The sequence below is a fragment of the Drosophila miranda genome, assembly GCF_003369915.1.
Source record: "Drosophila miranda strain MSH22 chromosome Y unlocalized genomic scaffold, D.miranda_PacBio2.1 Contig_Y2_pilon, whole genome shotgun sequence".
Taxonomy (NCBI): Eukaryota; Metazoa; Arthropoda; class Insecta; order Diptera; family Drosophilidae; genus Drosophila; species Drosophila miranda.
In genome coordinates this window covers 2,373,849-2,389,114 of record NW_022881614.1, presented here as the reverse complement: position 1 = coordinate 2,389,114, position 15,266 = coordinate 2,373,849, and positions in this window count along the sequence as shown.

Sequence of the window (15,266 nt, the reverse complement as noted above, 5' to 3'; positions counted from 1 at the left end):
GCCAGTTTAGAAATGAACGCGTTTTGTGATGCGAGCCAAGCAGCATATGGCGCCTGTGTATACATGCGTTCGGAAGCTCTTGGCATTGTGCAAAGTCATCTCTTATGCTCTAAATCCAGAGTCGCGCCCTTGAAAAGTATGACTATCCCCAAGCTTGAGCTGTCCGCTGCCCTCGTATTAGCCGAACTAGTGTCCACCATAGTTAAGGGATTATCAGCTCCATGCCAAATACATTGCTGGTCGGATTCGTCCATAGCCCTTGCCTGGATTCGAGAATCACCATTGAATTTTAATATATTTGTTTCTAATCGAGTTCAGCGGATTCAGGAGCTCACCGCTGGAATGACTTGGCATCACGTACCCACAAAGTTGAATCCTGCCGACATCATATCACGTGGATCCACGCCCGCTGAACTAATGGATAGCAGCCTTTGGATCTCTGGACCACCATTCTTGCGTCTTGAGAGCTCAGAGTGGCCTGCAGGCTTGCAATTGCCGACCGATGTACCAGAACGTCGTCATGCAGCATTGGTTGTTTCAAACGAAAGGGATGTATCGTACGATTGCAAATTTCAAAACTCATTCGGATCCATGCAGCGCGTCTTTGCTTACATATATCGATTCTACATTCTCAAGGACAAAGGCATAGCGCGGTCGAAGGGTCAACTTACCGTAATCGACATCAAAAATGGTACGCATTTGCTCATAAGGGCAATACAGCAGCAACAATTTTCGGAAGAGATAAGGGCCCTCGCCAGCAAACAGGCCCTACCCCCAAAAAGCACGATGGCCTCACTGAATCCATTTCTGGATAGCTTTGGATTGCTGCGTGTTGGAGGCCGCCTCCAAAATGCCGAATTAGACTACGACGCGAAGCACCCGATCCTGCTTCCTAAGGGACATCCTGTCACTGTCTCTATTATTATCTTCTTTCACGAAAGGTTTCTCCACGCAGGAGCTCAAGGATTGCTCGGACTGCTTCGGCAAAAATTCTGGCCTATTGGTGGACGCAAATATGTTGCGGGAATCATTCGCAAATGTGTTAGATGCTTTCGTTTGAAGCCAGTGCTGAGGGAACATATAATGGGAAACTTGCCTGCGGATCGCGTAAGGACTAATCCAGCATTCCACACAACGGGCGTTGATTTTTGCGGACCCTTTTATCACAACTCAGAAGTCAGAAGCAGGCCTCCTATCAAATGTTACATCGCTGTCTTCGTATGCTTTAGCACCAAAGCAACTCATTTGGAAGTCGTTCGGGATCTATCTACAGAATCCTTTCTGGCAGCATTAAGGCGTTTTATAAGTCTACGTCCCAAACCTCGAATCATCTGGCCAGACAACGCTACAAATTTTGTAGGAGCAAAAAATGAGCTTTTGGAGTTTCGGCAAATGTTCCTCAGCGATCCTCATACGTCGGCTGTGTCACATCTCTGCGTTTCTAGTGGAATCGACTGGAAATTCACCCCCCCTCGCTCACCTCATTTTGGGGGTTTGTGGGAGGCGGCTGTTAAAGCAGCTAAATATCATTTTCATCGCATCGTCGGGACCTACATTTTTACTCTTGATGAAATTCAGACCTTGGCTTGCGAAATCTCTGCTTTGTTAAATTCCCGTCCGCTTTATGCAATTACAGAAAGTCCCGATGATCTAGATGTGCTCACGCCAAACCACTTTCTCAATGGAGCCCCGAAAGCTGCATTCGACGAGCCAGATGTGGCGCATCTCCGGGTCAACCTACTAAGTCGATGGCAGCGGCTGTGTCAAATGAAGCAGGCGTTTTGGAGAAAATGGAGCACGGCGTATCTTTCGATTCTTCAGGAGCGGAGCAAGTGGCGGTCATCGTCTCCAAACATCAAGCTAGGAGCGCTCGTCATGATCAAGGAGGAAACGCTGCCACCATTAAGGTGGCCGCTTGGCCGCATTGAGAGCGTCATCCCAGGAAAAGATGGAACCATCGGAGTAGCCGTCATCCGCACTCAAAAAGGCCGTTTCAAGAGGGCCGTTGGAAAAATAGCGGTTCTGCCCCTTCAGGATGGATCTGTTGAAAGCCTTTGCTTTCCAACGGGGGGTCAATGTTCGGAGCAGAACCCAGCCGATTAGCTGCTTGCCAAATAGCACCTAATTCTTGGCCCTCAGCCGCTTATTTTGTTTGTTACTTATGTCTAAGTCACTCATTTGTTTGTTAAAGCTCTGCGCTTGCTTGCCCTGCTAAACGCTCTCTGCCAGCTCGCTCTTCGCTATCTCCGCTTTGCGTCTACCTACCGACGTCGGCCGAGCGAAGCTGCGCTTAGTGATCGGAGCGGCAATGTAAAGGGCAGGCAAGCCACACTTGCAATTTGGATGTCACGCATTAAAGAACATATCGTAATTTTATTTCTGCGCCGAGTTTTATTTAATTCGAAATAATTAGTCGGCCGATTGGGGATAAAAAACATTATCTCCACAGCTAGAGTAACCAAATTTAGTATCCGCACTTCTGTTAGATATCACTATAAAACGTATATCTCAGAATTTCGCCGCACCCCCTTCCACCCAAACAAAGTGAAAAAGGATGTGTGTAACGTCCAGAAGGAATCGGTTCCGACCCCATAAAGTATATATATTCTTGATCAGCATCAATAGCCGAATCGATTGAGCCCTGTCTGTCTGTCTGTCCGTCTGTCCGTCCGTCCGTCTGTCCGTCCCCTTCAGCGCCTAGTGCTCAAAGACTATAAGAGCTAGAGCAACGATGTCTTGGATCCAGACTTCTGTGATATGTCACTGCTACAAGAATATTTCAAAACTTCGCCCCGCCCACTTCCGCCCCCACAAAGAACGAAAATCTGTGGCATCTACATTTTTAAAGATACGATAAAACCAAAAACGCAGAATCGTAGAGGATGACTATATGTTTTAGAATGTAAGATCTCAACCAGATCGTATAATTATTATAGCCAGAATCAAGAAAACAATTTAATTCTTTCTCGCTCTGTCTCTCTCTAACACACAGGTTTCATGGTCGGTTTTGCCAATTGCAAAATATGAGTTCAAGGATCTCAGAACCTATAAGAGCCAGAGCAACCAAATGTGGTATCCACACTCCTGTGATATCGGACCTTGACCGTTTCGTGTCCAAATTTCGCCACACCCCTTCCGCCCCCGCAAAGGACGAAAAACTGGGGCATCCACAAATCTCAGAGACTATTAAGGCTAGAGTAACCAAATTTGGTATCCGCACTTCTGTTAGATCTCACTATAAAACGTATATCTCAGAATTTCGCCCCACCCCCTTCCGCCCCACAAAGAACGAAAATCTGTTGCATCCACAATATTGCACATTTGAGAAAACTAAAAACGCAGAATCATAGATAATGACCATATCTATCAGATTGCTGAATCTGGACCAGATCAGATAATATTTATAGCCAAAAGGAACAAATCAATTTGCACTGGCTTCGCAGCGCCCGACGTCACGCTCAGACTGATTTTCTGTCTCTCTCGCACGCACTCTTTGTCGTGTCGTTTAATATTAGCTGCGTCTGCCGGAGGAGAGCCATACTGACTTAGTATCGGGTATAACTGTAGAGTTGCGGTGTCCGCAGCAACTCACAACGTTCCCCCTCGTTATACCCGATACTCAAAATGAGTATTGGGGTATATTAGATTTGTGGTAAAAGTGGATGTATGTAACGTCCAGAAGGAATCGTTTCCGACCCCATAAAGTATATATATTCTTGATCAGCATCAATAGCCGAGTCGATTGAGCCATGTCTGTCTGTCCGTCTGTCCGTCTGTCCGTCCGTCCGTCTGTCCGTCCACTTCAGCGCCTAGTGCTCAAAGACTATAAGAGCTAGAGCAACGATGTTTTGTATCCAGGCTTCTGTGATATGTCACTGCTACAAAAATATTTCAAAACTTCGCCCCGCCCACTACCGCCCCCACAAAGGACGAAAATCTGTGGCATCCACATTTTTATACCCGATACTCAAAATGAGTATTGGGGTATATTAGATTTGTGGTAAAAGTGGATGTGTGTAACGTCCAGAAGGAATCGTTTCCGACCCCATAAAGTATATATATTCTTGATCAGCATCAATAGCCGAGTCGATTGAGCCCTGTCTGTCTGTCCGTCTGTCCGTCTGTCCGTCCGTCCGTCCGTCCGTCCGTCCGTCCGTCCGTCCGTCCGTCCCCTTCAGCGCCTAGTGCTCAAAGACTATAAGAGCTAGAGCAACGATGTTTTGGATCCAGACTTCTGTGATATGTCACTGCTACAAAAATATTTCAAAACTTCGCCCCGCCCACTTCCGCCCCCACAAAGGACGAAAATCTGTGGCATCTACATTTTTAAAGATACGATAAAACCAAAAACGCAGAATCGTAGAGGATGACTATATGTTCTAGAGTGTAAAATCTCAACCAGATCGTATAATTATTATAGCCAGAATCAAGAAAACAATTTCATTCTTTCTCGCTCTGTCTCTCTCTAACACACAGGTTTCATAGTCGGTCTTGCCAATTGCAAAATATGAGTTCAAGGATCTCAGAACCTATAAGAGCCAGAGCAACCAAATTTGGTATCCACACTCCTGTGATATCGGACCTTGACCGTTTCGTGTCCAAATTCTCCACACCCCCTTCCGCCCCCGCAAAGGACGAAAATCTGGGGCATCCACAAATCTCAGAGACTATTAAGGCTAGAGTAACCAAATTTGGTATCCGCACTTCTGTTAGATCTCACTACAAAACGTATATCTCAGAATTTCGCCGCACCCCCTTCCGCCCTCACAAAAGACGAAAATCTGTTGCATCCACAATATTGCACATTCGAGAAAACTAAAAACGCAGAATCATAGATAATGACCATATCTATCAGATTGCTGAATCTGGATCAGATCGGATCATTTTTGTAGCCAAAAGGAACAAATCAATTTGCAGTGGCTACGCAGCCCCCGACGTCACGCTCAGACTGATTTTCTGTCTCTCTCGCACGCACTCTTTGTCGTGTCGTTTAATATTAGCGGCGTCTGCCGGAGGAGAGCCATACTGACTTAGTATCGGGTAGAACCGTAGAGTTGCGGTCTCCGCAGCAACTCACAACGTTCCCCCTCGTTTTTTTATACCCGATACTCAAAATGAGTATTGGGGTATATTAGATTTGTGGTAAAAGTGGATGTGTGTAACGTCCAGAAGGAATCGTTTCCGACCCCATAAAGTATATATATTCTTGATCAGCATCAATAGCCGAGTCGATTGAGCCCTGTCTGTCTGTCCGTCTGTCCGTCCGTCCGTCCGTCCGTCCGTCCGTCCCCTTCAGCGCCTAGTGCTCAAAGACTATAAGAGCTAGAGCAACGATGTTTTGGATCCAGACTTCTGTGATATGTCACTGCTACAAAAATATTTCAAAACTTCGCCCCGCCCACTTCCGCCCCCAAAAAGGACGAAAATCTGTGGCATCTACATTTTTAAAGATACGATAAAACCAAAAACTCAGAATCGTAGAGGATGACTATATGTTCTAGAGTGTAAAATCTCAACCAGATCGTATAATTATTATAGCCAGAATCAAGAAAACAATTTCATTCTTTCTCGCTCTGTCTCTCTCTAACACACAGGTTTCATAGTCGGTTTTTCCAATTTCAAAATATGAGGTCAAAGATCTCAGAACCTATAAGAGCCAGAGCAACCAAATTTGGTATCCACACTCCTGTGATATCGGACCTTGACCGTTTCGTGTCCAAATTTCGCCACACCCCCTTCAGCCCCCGCAAAGGACGAAAATCTGGGGCATCCACAAATCTCAGAGACTATTAAGGCTAGAGTAACCAAATTTGGTATCCGCACTTCTGTTAGATCTCACTACAAAACGTATATCTCAGAATTTCGCCCCACCCCCTTCTGTTGCATCCACAATATTGCACATTCGAGAAAACTAAAAACGCAGAATCATAGATAATGACCATATCTATCAGATTGCTGAATCTGGATCAGATCGGATCATTTTTGTAGCCAAAAGGAACAAATCAATTTGCAGTGGCTACGCAGCCCCCGACGTCACGCTCAGACTGATTTTCTGTCTCTCTCGCACGCACTCTTTGTCATGTCGTTTAATATTAGCGGCGTCTGCCGGAGGAGAGCCATACTGACTTAGTATCGGGTATAACCGTAGAGTTGCGGTCTCCGCAGCAACTCACAACGTTCCCCCTCGTTTTATATTTATATACTTATTTATTTGCGCTATAATATATACTATACAATTTATATTTAACTTAATTTAACGGACAAGAGTACTGTTGGGACTAGGGGCCCCGCGGACTGCGGTACTGCCGCAAAGAATTGCTTCGCAGTGGCGTGGACACCTACTCCGTCTGCTCCTTCCGCCTTCTCTCCAAGGACCTAAGCGTTCGCATCACGCTAGAGGCGAACTCCGCGGCCGCTTCCCACACCTTCGGGTCTGCCAGCATCAGCGGCACCAGAGTCTCGGTGCTGACCCTAGACCTTGCTGCTGTCTCCAATGTCTGACGCTCGAGGTCAAACCTGTGGCAGTCGAAGAGGACGTGGCGGGCGTCCTCCTCTATGCCTGTGCCGCACTCGGGGCACCAGTCCTCTGTCTCGTGGCCGAAGCGCTTGAGGTAGCCGCGGAAGCAGCCATGTCCGCTCAGTGCCTGGGTAAGGTAGAATGGCGCACAGTCTGTACGTTGCCTCCACTCCTCGCATGTAGCTCCTCACCTTCGCGGCTTCTGCCCACACCGGTGCGGCGTACAGCATCTGCGACGTCACGACGCTCGTCAGCAGTTTCCTCGTTGCCTGCTTTGGCCCTCTGGTGTTTAGCAGCATCCTGGATAGCGCTCCCGCGGTCCCACCGGCCTTCGTGTGGACGTATTCCAGATGCTCTTTGAAGGACAGGCGCGTGTCGATGAGGACTCCTAGGTACTTGATGGACCTCTGCGATTGGATCGCGGCTGGATATCAGGACCGCCTCCGTTTTTTGGGCCGCCAGCTCCGGCGGCTAGCCACGCCTCAACGGCTTGTATGGCGACGTTGGCAAGCTTCTTCACTGCGGCAAGTTCCTTCGCTGCCGCCACTATTGCGACGTCGTCAGCGAAACCCACCAGGTTAGTGTTGGCTGGCATCGGGAGCCGTAGGACCCGTCGTACATGGCGTTCCACAGCAGAGGTCCCAAAACGGAGCCCTGCGGGACTCCGGCTGAGACTTCGTATGCCCTAGAGCCCTGACACGTGTCCATTGTCAGTAGGTAGCCCGGGATGTTGAAGGACCTCAGTGCCTCCAGCGTCCGGGTCCAGTCGGCCGAGTTGAAGGCGTTCCTTATGTCCAGTGTCACCACCAGACAATAGGACTTGGTTCCGCCTCTCCACCTAGTCCCAGCAATGGCTTCCTCCGCCGTTTGTACGACCCTCAAGATGACGTCCAGCGTCGACCTCCCTTTCCTGAACCCGTATTGGTTCTGCAGGCGGTCTTGCTGCTTCGATGGCAAATAAAATAATATGAGAAACTGAAGAAGGCGCTTGAGGCCGGGCCCATAAACTCCAGAGCCAAAAGCTCTGGCAGGATATGACACACAGCGTGTATGTGTGTGTGTGTGTGCGTCCGCTGTCTAGGTAAATGGCAAAATCAAATCAAATTCGAGCGACTAAAGTTGAATGGCGGAGAGTTAGTGTGGCACACACAGCCACACTCCATTCCGGGGAGCGGGGGGGCTTTAAGCGCTTGTCCAGGTGTTGGCTGTGTTTTCGTCCTGCAGGAGCCACACCGACGAGGGCTTACAGACAACTAATTGTTTTAATTTATGCTGGATATTAGCAGACATTAGCAGCCTCTCAGCAGGGGCACGAGACATCCCCGAAAACGTACACTTCTAAAGAAGGAATAAATCTAATGACAAGAGCTAGTAGCAGCTGAGAATCGAGGGGCAGGCATATGTGGCAGGATAGGCCCTCCATCTATGGGACATCGAGCAAAGGCTGGGGGTATCCTTTCAGAGGAGTATGGCAGTTCCTGCCACTCATCTTCAACTCAATTGTTTTCCAGCACAGCCCTCGCACGGGACTTTAATCTATCGCTGAAATTTAAAGCCCAAATAAAACATTTAAACGCCTTTTCTAGTGGGCGTGTCTGATGCGCCTATGCCCCGTATCTCCTGGTGTGCGTGTGTGTGCGTGTGGCGTGTTTGGGGCGTTGCAAATGCAATAAACGAACGGCCATTAAGCAGCCCGCAAAAGGCTTTTAAATTATGCGTGAATCAAGTGCATCAAACTGCCTGCGGCCGTTTGGGGGAGTCCTCCGGACGAGGCATGCCCCCCCCCCCCCCCCCCCCCCCATATAGAGAGAGGCGTCGGACAAAGGTTAATTGAATAAAATCGTTCCATGATTTTTACGATAGTGCGAAAATTTTACATTCAACTTGTTGCAAGTGATTAAGCTTCATTCGTTGGCCCTGTTGTAAATAAAAAATTGGATTAAACAAGAGGGCGTGGCCAGCGGTCGAACAGGTGGGGGGTTTAAGGTTGAAAGCATCGCAAATCTATCTCCTGAAGGGCAACGACGGAGTGATACCTCCGAGATATAGGGGAAAGGGATCAAGGGATCAACCCCTGATATTCGACAGGGTTTACTCTATGTATAAGCATTCCTAGGCATTTCTCTGCCTGAATTCTGGCTCTTCCAGAGCACTTTTTTGGCTGGTCTCATAATTTATGCCCAGCATCGTTTTTTCAATTAGCGAATTAATGTTGTGCTTAAGTTTTATTATTCGATTCGACCGAAATGACGAACAGCAGGCGAAGACAGCAGCCATTCCGGGGTGGGGAACAAGTACAAGTAGCTGTAGATTCTCGTATGTTTCCCTCCATTTCGTTTGCTCCTTCCGCCCTGCCGATGCCCCACTGTACTTTCTTGTGGCCAGACTGCCGTGCCACATCGGATTCGTATTGGGGTAGAGGCACTTTGCATGCAGGCCCTCATGCAAATATAATAAATTGTAACGCGCTTTACATTAACATTTACATAATCGCAATTAATCGACAACGTGTATGTGTGTTTTTTTGTATTCTATTGCTTTTATTATGCTTTAATACTAGATCTTATATAGGGTTAGCAACTAGTTGTGGGGGTCTGGGACTGTGGTTTGTTGGTGGGGTAATGGGGCGTAGCTATGCGGTACGGTCGCAAAGAATTGCTTCGCACAGCCGTTCCTCCTTACTCCTCCGACACTTTCCTTTCCCTCTCCGCTCTCCGTAGTTCCCGCATTATAGTGGCGGCGAACCTAGTGGTGGCATCCCACGCCTTGAGATTCGCTACCATGAGCGGCACGATCCCTCCGACGCTAATGCTGGTGGCTAGCTCATCCTCTAGCTGGCGCCTCTCGTACTCGAAACGGTGGCATTCAAAGAAGACGTGGTGAGCGTCCTCCACGATAACTCGACCACATGATGGGCACCAGTCCTCCGTGTCCAAACCGCTTCAGGTACGATCTGAAGCATCCGTGGCCGCTCAGCATCTGAGTGAGGTGGAAGTCCACCTGTCCGTGCTTCCTCTCCAACCACAGCTTGATTTCCGGAATCAGCTGGTGGGTCCAGCGTCCTTTAGTCGAGGAATCCCACTTCATCTGCCACCTCCTGACGGTCTCGTGCCTGGGTGATTCTCTCTCGACTCCGGTGGGAGGATTGTGGGTGTCCCTGCGAGATAGCTCGTACACCCCGGCCCTTTCCCTCGCTTGCTCTGCTATTGGGACTAGTCCCGCGATGACCAGTGCTGCGTCGTCAGATATGGTTCTAAACGCGCAGGCGATTCTGATGGCACATAAGCGGTGCGTTGCTTCGACTCCTCGCATATAGCTCGGCACCTTCGTCGCTTTGGACCACACTGCGGCAGCATACAGGAGCTGAGAGGAGACGACGCTGGTGATCAGCTTCCTCCTTGCTTGCTTTGGCCCCCTGGTGTTGAGTAAGATTCGCGAGAGGCAAGTCTGTGCGGCCTTTGTGTTGGCGTACTCCAAGTGCTCTCTAAATGAAAGCCTAGTGTCCAGCATTACTCCTAGGTATTTAAGAGCCCTTTGCGAAGTAATGTCGTGTCCGCCGACCGACACTCGGGCCGTCTCCACCTTCTTCCTGCTGCTAATCAGAACAGCCTCGGTCTTGTGGGCCGCCAGCTGTAATCCCGCTATGGCGAGCCACGTCTCCACGGCACGGATTGCCCCGTTTGCAGCTGCTTAAACTGCTGCAAGGTCCTTGGCTACCACTACGATGGCGACGTCATCGGCAAACCAAACCCGACGATCGTCGTGCCCTCGGGAAGATTCAGTCGCAGAACTCCATCATACATCGTATTCCACAGGAGCGGCCCCAGCACCGACCCCTGCGGGACTCCAGCAGTCACTCTATATGATCTTATCCCTTCGCTCGTTTCGTACAGCAGCACTTTCTCACTGAGGTAGCTGTCCACTATACTCAGGAGGTATTCCGGGATCCGTAGCCTCCGTAGGGCTTCCATCGTTTTACCCCAGTCCGCAGAGTTGAAAGCGTTCCAGGGTAACCAGCAGGCAGTACTGCTTTTGGCCCGCTCTCCAGCGGGTCCCACTTATTGCATTCTCCGCTAAGTTGGTGACTATGCCAATGGCATCCAGGGTTGATCTGCCTTTCCGGAAGCCATACTGGTTGGGCGACAAGCCGCCGGCATCTTCAATGGCACGGCTGAGCCTACGTGCAATGAGCTTTTCGCATACCTTCCCCGCGTTGTCCAGGAGACAAATTGGTCTGTACGAGGAAGGCTCGCCTGGTGGTTTCCCTGGCTTGTTGAGCAGCAGTAGCTTTTGAATCTTCCACCTATCGGGAAGGTACCTTCTAGCAGACACTTATTGAAGACCTCGGCGAAGGCGGATGGCTGTAGTGCCAATGCCAGTTTTAAAGCCCTATTTGGGATTGCATCCGGGCCTGGGGCTTTTTTGCTGGGCAGGCTCCTACCGGCTTCCAGGATCTCCGCTTCCGTGATCATTTCGATGCCCGTGATCGGTGCGTCGCTTTCTAAGGGGCCTGGACGCCTCTGTTGCTCGCTGGGGAACAGGGTGTGCACTATGTCCTCGAGGGTGCTGGGGTCCGTTGGCGCCTTGCTCCCGGCACTTAGCCGCTTCATAACGATGTTGTAAGCCCTGCCCCAGGGGTCTTGTTCCGCTGTGTCGCAGAGCTGGAGAAAGCATTCCCGCTTGCTGCTCCGAATTGCATGCTTCAGTGCCTTCCTGGCGGTCCTATACTCCTCATGCGATGTGACGAACCGAGTCGTGCGTCGCGCTCTCTGCATAGCTCGTCTGGCCCTTAGACACGTTGTCCGGAGCCCGTCGATGTCGGCGTTCCACCACACGATTGGCTCGTGGTGCCGCATGAATGGCTTCCGCTGTCTCATGCTCCTGTCACAGGCCTCCTCCATTCGCAAGGCGAGCTGGTTGGCCGGTTCGTTGGCACTTGTGTCCCCGAGGGCCTCCCACGTCTCGAGGCTTCTAGCCAGAGCGCTGGTGTTGAGCGTGTCCACGATGTAGGCTTTGCTCCTCGCGCTTGATCTGCTGGGTCTGGTGCGTTCGCCAATGGTGCATACTATGGCTTCGTGGTCGCTTCCGGTGTACACGTCTCCTATTCGCCACCTTGCATTGCGCAGCTGCGAAGGGCTCGCGAACGTTAGGTCAATGATTGACCCAGCGCTACCCCTGCAGAAGGTTTGCTGGGAGCCCTCGTTCAGCAGCGCTAGGTCTAGCGATGCTAAAGTTTCTAGCAGGATTCGGCCTCTTGCGTTGGTGACTTGACAGCCCCACTCGTGTGCCCACGCGTTGAAGTCCCCGGCGATTAGGACTGCCCCGCGGTTTCTTGCGTCTTCAGCTAGTTCCTCAATGATTCGGGCGAAGGACTCGAGGGGTAGACTGGGCGCTAGGTAGCAGCTGTATACCCACAGGTTGCCAGCTCTCGCGCGCACAAATCCGTCTCCTGCCAGCACATTGCTGAGTTTGCAGGGATCGCCTCCACATGCCCACAGGGATGCCTTCCCTGTTCTGTCGGTCGCCCAGGATTCGTTGTCACCTGATTTGTACGGCTCGCTGAGTATGGCCAGGTCCGATTTGAGATCTCTCACCGTCTGCAGGAGCAGGTCCTGTGCGGCCCTACAGTGATTCAGATTGAGCTGGATCACTTCCATCCTCTTGTTCCGGCTACCTCTCCTAGCTTCGAGAAGGGACACTGCCGGCTTCCCGATTGATGGCCTCTGTCCTCTCGGCCTCTCCCGGCGCAGACAAAACAGGTTGCCTTGTTTGGACAGTCTGCTATCTTGTGACCATTGACGCCGCAGCGAATGCAGCACCCAGTTCGGTCCACTGCACTATGGCAGTTTGGCGCAATGTGCCCAATCTCCAAGCACTTGTAGCACCTAGGCTGCGAGTCCTTCTCCTTGATCTTACATACCGTCCATCCCACCTTGACCTTGCCCTTGCCGAGGACCACTTGAGCATCCTTGCTTGGCAGTCCAATTACGGCAGTCTGGGTGTCCCGGTATGATGGGCGGGACACATTCACCGGGTAGGCTCCGATGGCAAATTGTTCCGCTAAGGCCTTGACAAGGTCCTCCGTGGTTACTAGCGGGTCCAGGTCGCTGATCGCTAGCACCCTCGTCCTCGTGTCTTCGGAAAGGGCTCGTACCTCCGCTACTCCATCCAGTACCGATTCGAGGCTCTCCTTAATCCTTGTTGCGCTTTCTTTATCGCCTTTGTTCAGCTCAAGGAGCAGGTTACCATTTGCGGTACGGCGGACCTTGTTGACGCTCGTACTCAGGTCCTGAAGCTGACCGTCTTCTCTCCGGGTAACCAGGGCCAGCACCTCGCTGTAGGTTTTTCCTTTCGCCTCGACGACCACGGCGTCCGGGCGGTGAGGTTTCCTAGCCGGCTTCTTGGCTGCCCTCGTCTTCTTGGCCACCTCCCTCCATCCGCTGACCGGAATCTCGGGGCTCTTAGTCTGGCTCATAACGCTGGGCGTCGCCACGTCTTCTTGTGGCGGCCACGGGGCTTTCTTCTGCGGCCTCATGGTTGCGTTGGCGCCTTTTGGCTGCCTTGGGCGCGTGGGGGGAGGGGGGGGGGGACCCGGATCCACCAGTGGCTGGCTTAGCCTACGCCACGGCTCCGTTTGCGTCGCGGCATCCTTCTTCCAGACTGTCGTTGTCTGCTGCTCTTTGTCCGTGCTCATGCTCTTGGTGCTCTGTGAGCATTTTGAGCACAGGACTGCGGCGTCGAGGCCTTCCTGCCTGGCGCTTCTGCCCGCTGCTGATGCTTGGCTTGCTTCATTGATGCTCGTGTGAAGCTCCTTCATTCGCACGAACATGTTTCTCGTCGCCATGTTGATGTGGCGCGTATTCTTATCCATCATTCTGCTATGGACTTCATCCAAGATATTTCCCAGCTCTTGGAGGTTTTCGAGGCAGGTTGCCTCCTGGCAGGCCTTACTTCTCTTAGGCGGCGTTTTTCTTTGCAAACTCTCTGGGCTGGCTGGGTCCCGTACCCTCTTAGGGGTCTCCCGGGCGTCCGGGTCCATGCTCTGTAACTCTGCTCCTGGAGCTGACGCAGCTGCTGGCGATCGGGCGAGCTTGCTGCCCTTCATGAAAGCCAGGTTTTCGTCCTCTTCCATTCCTTTGATCGATGTTCCAGTTAATTCTGGGTCGATTTTAATTTGAAATTTCAAATTTCGTTTGGCGCGTAACTCTGCTCCGGCACTCCGGCAGCCCTGTTCCGTACGAGGCTGGCCGGCAACACCGTCCGAGCTGCCACCCTGCGCGATCACCTGACTGGCACCGTAAACAGTAGTGTTTGTAGTGGGGCGGATCGAAGCTGAACTCTCCCACAACGCAATTGCTGTAGCCGTCATAAGAAATGAAAACCGTTATGTTTAGTGGTATATATATAATTATGTGTGTGTATTTGGTTGGACGGTCGCGCGGTAGATCGGCCGTCTGAAGCGGGGGTGAAATCGTAACTGCTCAACTCTATGCCTTATGGTGCTTTTTCTGCCGTGAGCGCCGTGTGGATCGTGGATTGTGGATCCGAGCGCCCCTCCGAGCGCGCGAGAGCGAGTTGGGACCGGGGCGCACGGAGTTGGCACAGTGCGCGGAAATTGTTTACGGCTGGCCTGAACATCCTCCCCCCCCTTGCAGGATTGCAAAGTATAATGGGGTGGCCTATGGCTGGGCGTACGCCCCGGACCCGATTCATCCCAAAAAAGGCGCTCTGGACTTGACAAGGACGTCGACTCCGTGTCGCTCCACGGTCGGATAGGCGTGAGGATGCGCAAAACGGGGGTTGCTCTTGAGGAATCTGTGGATGGCGCCGTGGTTCCTACGACGGGGCGGCTCGCGGGGAGACGAGTGTGTCGTTCGTCGTGAGCCGATGTAGATGGCGACGGTACAGTCGCGGCTGAGCGGGCTGGACGACGAGGGCGGCGTTTTGCATGGTTCGATTTAGATGGCGACGATGCTCCCGAGGCTGAGCGGGCCGGACGACGAGACGTGGGTACATGGAGTAGCGTGTGGTTGTTTTTGCCGGAGTGTTGGTGAGCCAGGCAGTTCCCGTAATACTGGTTGATAAGGACAGCTCGGAGTTTCTCTTCGGGGCTCAGGAGAAGAAATTGGTGGTAGGTCCGTAGCGGATGGACTCCTTGGCAGATTCGGCAACGGTAGGAGCCAATTTCCCGAGCACGTCGGTTCTCCCTGGTGCGGTTGGCGCGGGGACGTGGGGCCATATCTGGGTGCGAAGAACTAAATTGAAATAAAGGCGTCGAAGACACATTAGTAACGATCTTGGAACGGGTGAGAGGAACATTTAAGACATTGGAAATTGCCGCCCGGTTACATAGTCTGGTGAGGCTATGTTGATCTAAGGACGGATTCACCTTCGAGTTCAGGCTTGAATTCGGACCGGAGCGTAGAGCTTTCATACAGTGCATATTTTGGAAATATTTCCGTCGGTCAGGAGACCGTTCGAGAACTTCTGCGGAGGGAGCTGGAAGGAAATTGCTGTCGTAAAAAGACCCCGAGTATTCTACCAGTGTGATAGGTCGTCTGGAAATTTGACTCGAGAACGATGAGATTTGATTCATCACCTGAGGCACTGGACCTGTGAGTACCCAGCCGAAAATGGTCTCCTGCCCGAGGAGAGAGCCACAGGTGTTGGTCAGTGAGCAACTTAACTGAATGGACGGAAGGATATCCGCTCCAATCAGGATATCTATTTGCGAACTCTCATAGAAGGT